The sequence below is a fragment of the Gavialis gangeticus genome, unplaced genomic scaffold (genome assembly GCF_001723915.1).
Source record: "Gavialis gangeticus isolate Ggan-Ray unplaced genomic scaffold, GavGan_comp1, whole genome shotgun sequence".
NCBI lineage: Eukaryota > Metazoa > Chordata > Crocodylia > Gavialidae > Gavialis > Gavialis gangeticus.
In genome coordinates this window covers 969,703-978,353 of record NW_017729020.1, presented here as the reverse complement: position 1 = coordinate 978,353, position 8,651 = coordinate 969,703, and positions in this window count along the sequence as shown.

Here is an 8,651-nt window from a genome sequence, read left to right as displayed (position 1 = left end):
ACGGCCTGCCTGGAAGCACACACACATGTTGCACAACTTCGTCTCTGCTGGGCCGCGCCCGGCCAAAGCCCTCCCACCCGTGCCTGGATGCGGCCCAGCTCCAGCTCCCGCCTCCAGCCTCGGGACGAACCGGCTCTTGCCCGGGCCACGGGCAGCCACATCTGCCCGACGCCGGGGTCGCGGCGTGGGCCTACGCGCGGCGGCCCCTTGGCAGGCCCGCCAGCGAGCTGCCAGCGGACATCGAAATGCTTCCCTGGTGGCTTGTGGGTCCCTCGTGGGTTGCGGTGGCGCCGCCATGGCGGTGTGGGCTGCTGCGGGGCACAGGGAGCCCCGGCTCTTCCATCGGAGGCCCTCAGTAGGTCTCTGAAGTGCTAGCTGAAGAAAGGCCCCATTTTTCAGATGGAGAAATTGAGGTTCGGGGCAGTGATGTGCCTTGCCCAAGGCCGTGTGGCGGGGCTTCAGCAGAGCTAGGAACAACATCCCTGCCTCGTGTGGCCCAGTCCAGCCGGCCCCCAGTGGTTTAACCCGTGCTGGTTCCTGGGTGCATGAAGGAAGGTGTCACCTCCCCAAGATTTGCCCTGAGTTCAAGGCAGGTAAAGCGAACAAGGTTGTGATCCTGTGTTCTGGTCTGACCTGAAGAGACCACCAAGTCCACTCCATACCAGGCCCCAGTAACATGAGCTTCCCGCCTGCCCTCGGGGGCTGAGATGGGGGCTCTGTCTCCAAGTCTAGGCACCCTCTCGTGGCTTCTCTGCTGCTAACAAGACTGTGCAGTGCAATTGGGCTGCATGGTTGTTTCGGGGCTGGCCGTCCACTAAAGATTGCTGGAGGTTTGCCAAACTATTTCAAACGTGGGCCGCTGAACAGCTTGGCATCCTTGCTGAGCTGAGACCTGCCCTGGCAATGACCAGTGCATAGGCAGAGTTCCTGGAGTCACTGTGACTGTATGAAACCTGCTTTTCCCGAGACCAGAGCTCATCCGTGCATTCAAACCAGGGCCGAAGAAACACAGGGTACCATCAGCCGATTCCAGCGCCCTTTGTGTTTTGAAAGGGCTGAGTTTGGGAAAGTTGGTGATCCAAGTGCTGCTGAATTATTGAGGATGCAGCCAACACAAAGGCTTGCCTACACATCCATCCTCTCCCTTTGTCCGGTCCTGACCTTTCCCGTTCCTCCTCGGATTCTCTTGGCTCTTTTAAAGAAGCATAACCAGAAACAACCCACAAGAACAGGCAAAAAAATCATAATCTAGACATCTGGTTTGTCAAAACAAGGAAGCATCTCCACCACAAAGGCCTGGACAGTGGGAGGAGCCTTTGACAATTCTTAACCCACAGCTGTGAGCAAGGTCAGGAAAGGGCCTATAATCACAGGATTTAAAAGCACAGAATTTTGTTTCAAAATCTCGGGGGTTTTAATGAAGAGAAACAAACTTAGCAGCATTTAGGGACCCTTACTGAGGTCAGAGCTACGTGGTGCCGAGTGCTGCACGTATAGGTAATGGTGAGATAGAGGTGCAACAAAAGCCTCAAGAGTCTTAATAGACATGACCAAGTGTGGCACGAAAAAAGAAGCACCATCGCTATCCCCACCTGGCACAGCCAAGTTAAGTGACTTGCTCAAAGTCACACAAAGGGATCAATGGCAGAATGAGGGTATAAAGTCTGAGCTCCTTAAATATAGTCAGTGCCACATGATCCTCTTGCTCTTGCTAAGCTGGTTACTGGGTGGGTGAAAGACTTAAGAGTCGGGATTCCTAGCTTCTATTCCCAGCGCTGCTATGGACTTAGAGCCCTTTGTGCCTATGTTTTCCTGGAAATAAGAAAAAAAATGTTCCTATGCCCCCGCAACATTGGGATGCTTGATGAACACCAGGAGAGGAAAGTCCAATTCTCTAGTGAAAAGGACGTGTGTGAAATGCAATGAGAAACATGAGCCAGAGGCACTGCTAAACCTTTTACACCACATTTGTGCCCGTTTCAGCGGCAGAAAGAAAAAGCAAAGGCCCAAATATTTTACTGAAGTGAAGAAACACGATTCCCTCTGCACACAAACACTCTCCAAACCACAACGCCCTGAGACTCCGCCAGCTGCTGCTCCTCCCTCCTTGAACAACAAACACACAGTCCAGCCCAACAGCAACCAAGCCCGTGTGAAGAGGTACTCAACATGCTGTGCTCAGAAACAGCAGCCAAAATGGGTCCAAAGGGCTTCTGGGAGATCTAGGCAGCCCACTCGCTTGTGGTCCAAGTGCCAGAAAAGCTCACAGGCTAGGCCTGGCCTGACCGACTTTGCCTACAACTGAGCCTGTGGTTCTGCATCCTGTGCAAGATGCTGGCTTTCCTGTGGTTTGGGGTGGCAATAATCACCCCTTGCACAGACAGTCTAGGCACTCAGCACAAAACACACTATGAACCAGAACTAGGCCTTACAACAAAGCTGGCAGGCCTCTTCACAGAGCAAGCCATGAAGTGACCCGATCAACACCAAAGGGCCCCACTCTGCTCTCCTGAACGTGGTGTAACTGCTTGGATCTTTGGCTCCACTGCCATCTGTAGGAAGAGAATCAGGCTCCTGTAACATGGGTGTCCCCTGGTCACAGCCTTTCCCACCAAGGTGAATCTCTCACTCACACCTGCCTGCAGTGAAAACTTGGGTGGAAGTGCTGTATTCTCGTCTTCATCATTATATTGCAGTTGCACAGAGGAGCACCCAGTCCTGGAGCAGCAGCCCATTGTGTTAGGCACTGGACATGTACACAGAGATGTCCCAGAGAAATCACGCACTCGCTGGAGTCTAAAGCAGTGGTCCCCAAAGGGAAGCAGCACCAAAAAGGGAGAGGTGACAACCCCCACAGAAGTGGGGTAGCAGAAACCTGTGAGCTGCTACTTACGTCATCTTGATAACATTTCTCCAAGCCGGAAGTCAACCCCGTGGCCGAGAAACCACTTCCTGCTGAGCACACCTGTCACAGTCACAGCTCTCGAGGGAAGAGCCACCCATCAACATCTCGAGTCACCCGTGACATCACCGTTTCCTACTCTGTCGGGCTGTCCCTGGATTCTGCCCATGCGGGTTCAGAAGCTGCAGTGCCACCAAATTAAGCCACAAGTACTCTAGCTCTCTGCTTAGGACTCTGTTTCCTGGCATCTCATAAACGCACCAGAATCTCAGCACAAAGGGAACTTGGACACTCAGGTGCTGCTTAAGAAAAATGCAGATGCCTGCCTGAGTTGGCTGAGAGCCTGAAACAGCAGCTCTGAGGGGTGAACCGCCTCTTCTGTATTAGAGGGATGTTAATTCCAAGACCCTTTGCCCTGGGCAGCTCTGCCAACACTACCCCATCTAAAGACCCTGTTTGTGTAACAGGGACAAAGAGTGCAACCCATCCAGCCTACCTCTCTGTGCTAACAGTCTGCATACCCAACAGGCCCCCGATTGCCAGACTCCCAGAAGGAAGACCTCTGATGCCACTCCTAAGAAGAGAAAGGATGTCTATGAAACTGCCCGTGCCTCTTGAGTCCTGGTGTGGGGACTGATCTGCCTAGGACCTAGGTTAAGGCCCTAGACTGCTTAAATCTGGCCTATGCTGTCTAGGGAGCGATTTGCTGTCACTCAGCAATAGGAAAGATTTTGTGGGATCAGATGTGTGCATGTGTGTATGTGTGGGGGGATGGGGACGGGAGGAGGGAACAATCCCTTTGCACAGCTGGTGTCCAGATGCAGAAGCAAATCAAGGCGAGCTTCTGGAAGTCTTCTCTTCCTGCGGGAGACATGGCTGCTTTGTTCCACGGCTTGAGCGTTAGGCTGCCTGCCAAGCGACCGACTACACACTTAAGAAACCCTGGTCCCTGGTACGGGAGTTGAAAACTCAAGGGCTTTTTCTTAGATTGAGCCAGGATCCAAACAAGCTTATTTCAGAGCCTCCTGGCAAAGGCTGTTCATTTAGGACTTTCATAACCAGAAACTAATTTTCCTTAAGTAACAAGCAAGTTTTCAGCTCGGGGAGAGTTGTTATTTAGGAGCATGTGTTACTTGTTACAGTGTCTACGGGAACCAGATGGTAATAACAACGATACATTTTTTTTAAATGCAAAAGGCTTGTACCTAATGTGTATTTTTTAAAACACAGTTGCTGCACCATGTGAGGTGAAGCCTTTCAGCAAAGAGTTAATTCTCTAAAATGAAGACCTTAGGGAACTGAAAAGACTTGTGTATTCAGGCTGAGGTCAGCAAACAGGTGCAACACAGACAAAAACAAAGGAAGAAAGTAAAGGAAACAATTTCAAGAAAAGAAAAAACTATGGCAAAATTGCCAAAATTCAATTTTAAAAATGCAGTCTTCCAAGGGTTCTGTGTTCAAAAGACTACATTTAAAGGTAGTCTTCAAACACTTTCTCATTGCGTAAAATAGGGTGGTGGGGGAGGAACATTTCATTTTAGTTCTTAGTGAATTTTTCATTTTGTTTTCACACTCAGCACACCAGGCATCGGGGCAGTTCCACGTGCAGGTAGGTGAAAGGATCTAGCGCCCAGTGCTGTATTGCACATAATGAATTTGCACCTGTTCCGTATCAGGAGTGGTTCAAACCCTTGCTGTGGAAAGAGCGCTGCTAGTGCAAGGTGCTCCACATACGCCCTATTCTGAGACTGAGCTATTCTTACCTCTGCCACCAGCCTGCTGTGCGACTCCCTTTGCCTCGTCTTCCCACCCACTGGTTATTTTGGCTGCACATTCTCCCAACCAGGGGCTGTCCATCTCTGGGTGCGTTTGTACAGCACCCTTGCACCATGAGCACGATCTTCATTGCAGCTGCGAGATGCTACTGTACAAGAAAGAACACACCACTCGCAACCCCTTATTTTGCTTTAGCACTTTTTCTACCGCAGTCCCTCCATGCGCTTTCATGTAGGGATTATTTGTTACCATTTGGGAACAGAACAAATTTCTCTTTACAGTACTCATGTCCCCACTATTGTAGTGTCTGAGCCCCCCCCCAAACTTTAATGCATTCCCCTCAGTAACTGCCTCATCAAAAGGTGTCTGAAGGGTAGTGTTTCTCTTCCATCCCGAATGTCTAATAAGGGTAAAACAAGTCTATGTCCAGCTGTAAGCGAACCCTTAAAAATGGCACAAAAAGAGGCAGGGGGCCAAACACTTCAGACTTCCCAAGGCCCCACTGTAGTCACTCAGCCTCCTGCCACGGCAGGGAGCTACCGTACTTGGAACCAGGAGACATCAACTCAACTCTTGCTGCTGACCTGCTTATACTGGACCCTTTGGCTCCAACATCCCCTATTTCTTCTCCCACCCTTTGGAGCTCATTCCATGGCTCTGGTGGCAAATGCAATGGAAGGGACACTGCCTAAAGGTATTGAGAAAAGTTTTTAAGGGAACCATCTTGCTAATGAAGCTTACAGTGGGCTTAGAGTTGCATATAAATTTAAAGAAGCATCAGCATGGCCATTTGACCCAAAGCTAGTCATCAGTGACCATAAGTGACTGGAAAGGCAGGGAAAGAAAGTTATCACTATTAAAAACAACCCCCCCGCCAATCCTTTACACCTTCCAGAAGATAAAAAAAGTCAATTCAGAAGTGCTGTAGAAATGCACACCAGCTCCTAAGCTCCCTGTAACACGTGCTACTACAAGAGACAGCCTGGAACAAGCAGACAGGATCCTTGGGCTCTATTCTCAGTTCTGCCCTTCTTTTGCACAGGTTAATTTGGACTAAATAGCCGGGCTTTCCAAAGCAAGACAGGTACGTACCCAAATAGAGCAGCCAGCACCTTTGGGCAACCTAAGATTGAAAAAAAAAAAAGTCTTAGCTTTAAACCTTTGTGTTTTCATTCTTTAATCTGTAATAATGGCACTATAATGCAAGGGCTTAATGGCTTACTGTTTGCAACACAGACTTAATCCTCACAAGACAGCTGATACTTATGTGCCAAGAATTCATGATCCTTAATATACTGAAAGTCATCACCACCTCATTTCTAGAAAATTAACTTCTATCATACCTTTTTTGTGCCCTCATCCCAGGGGCTGATGTCTCAATATATTTAAGTCAATACTCTAGCTGTAGAAGACACCAAAGTAATTGCTCTATTTGTACGTCAGGTTTCTACTAATACAGTTCTAAGTATGAACATAAGAGCTGATTAACTTATGAAGAATGCAAGTTGATACCAGGCTCTTAACCTTCATACCTTAATTTCCCTTGCATTACTCAGTACCTTTGGAGTGGAGGGCAAAGCAAAACCACGCACTGGACTCAGATACTTGACTAGCACACCTCTATCAACAAATCTGCGTTCAGAAGCTGGCACACTTCTCAAATAACAACACCTTGAAGTGCCTTAATTCACAGTTCCAGGAAGCTATTTTGCGAGTGTGTGAACAAAGACAGAAAGAGAAATTCTGTTTTTACATATTGGTTCATCTTCACGAGGCAATTTTTAACCAGCTGAACTATAGGTGCAAGACTGGGGGAGCAAAGATGAGGGTTAAAAATGAAGCAGAAGTTAAAATAAATAGGAATGTAGCCGAATTAGTGTGCCCTAGGAAAAACACTAGGACTTCAGGGACTTGGGTTACATTCCTGGCTCTACCACTAGCCTGGGAGATGTTTACCAGACAGCATTTGAGCCAGAGCCCATTCATTGCACATTTCTAGAAGTCCTCTCCTTTTCTTGCAGAGAAGACAGTGAAGATGGTAGATCAATTATCCTCAGAAAAGCAGAAGCCTCTCTCCCTACCTCATCTGCTGAAACCGTGGGTGTTCAGAAGCCCTTGCTAACAGGCTTTACTAGGGCTACCAAGTGAACAACAGCACCCCCAGGCTCCTGACTCAACTCTTGAGCTTGAATCAAGCTCCATAATTTATTGCTGTTCACTTGCATTCATAGGCTTGTTGAACCCACCTATCCAGTCACGTCTCGATGGATAGGGCACTTGTAGCACAGTCTATAAAAGGGAGCTGTTTTGTTATCCTGCTGTCCTCAAGACCAGGCTTTTTTGACAACATGCCAAAGCAAATGTTACCATTGCTTGCGTGGGAAGTTGTGATGCTACACGAGTGTGTTACAGAGAAATTCTCCAGCTTAAGGGAACTAACTTGTCAAGCGTCACAAGTTTCTGCAGCAGAAGTTAGGAAGTGTGGGGGCCAGGAATCCCTCTGGACCCATCTTCTCAATTAGTAGCTGTCCAAGGTCCTGCAAATGACGGCTTCTCGCACTAGAATCATGCTATGGAGAAATGTGCATGTGGACAACCAGTCTGTGACATGGGATGCTGACAGAAATGAGGCAGAAGTTCAGACGCTTCAAGGCAAGGGGTCTTTTTGCCCCAATTCCCAACAACCAGGATAGCTAACTTGGGGAAGGACTACACAAGGGGCAGCACAGCTTTTTGGAGGACACTGCTGCTTCATATGGTAACTTGGCAGTGTAGACATTCCCCAAGCAATCCCTCATGAACACATACAGAACAGTGCAGCTACAGATCCCATGTTATTTGCACAGCAGGTGCGCAAACAATCTGCACTGAAGTTTCTACAGCTTGCTAGAATGGTAACACATTGCTCTTCCTTGCACAGGTCCCAGATTTCTTAAAAAATGAACACTACACCCAAACTACTAGGTTGCAGCTATGCCCGTGTTTATTTATACTGAACAGCTTTAAAAATACAGAATAAAATAGCTTTATCTACTATTATTCACAACATCTGGTCCAAATATTACATATTTTTAAATATTTAAACGTTTAAAGAAGCCATGTTAGAAAAAACAAAATATGATTTTTTTTTAAAAACTCCATAAAAGAATTACACATCTCAAAACAAGAACAACAAAACCCCCCATTTGTTATGTAACAAAAGAATAAAAGGTTTACAGCCCAAGTCAGTCACAAAAAACTCATGAAAAAAATATTTATCCCCACTGTCTAAGAACAGTCAATAGTTTGTTACGCCAAAGGTTGTTATAAACAGACAAAAGTACAATATTTTGGACTGGCAGTAAGATGGCTTACCTGGAAAGATGTTGTAATAAATGCCAGATAATACGCAAGGCAAATTCTAAATACATCTCTGATATTAATATGTACAGATGACAATGCACAGTCACAAGAAAATTATAACCGGACAGGAATGTTTTGGATGTTGCTGAATATGTGTATCCCCAATACTTAAAGCAGCCCAGCACTAAGCTGTATGGACTCATGGGCAGAAGCTCAATACTGGCAAACCTGTGGCCTCTTTCCAATACTGTAATGACCTACTTTACAGCTAGATAAATGCGAAAGCATGGAACATATACTATCCCATGTCCAGGAAAGATCATAATCCTTACAGAGAAGTACTATGGCCTGTGTAACAAGAGGGAAACCAATCACTCATTCATCTTCTGTAAAGAGTAACCTTTTTTAGCAATCCCATTCCCCGCCCCCCCATGAAACACAAAAACATTTGGTTTAAGAAGGCCACTGAAAAAACAAGACGTCAGGTTGTGCTGGTCTGCTGTGCATTTGTATAAATTATGCTAGCACAAGCTGCTTTTGAATTGTGTGTACAATATTCAACACATAACTTAAATCATCAGAAGGCAGCTGTTTTAACTGTATGTGTTCATAGTGCTGGTTATACCACACA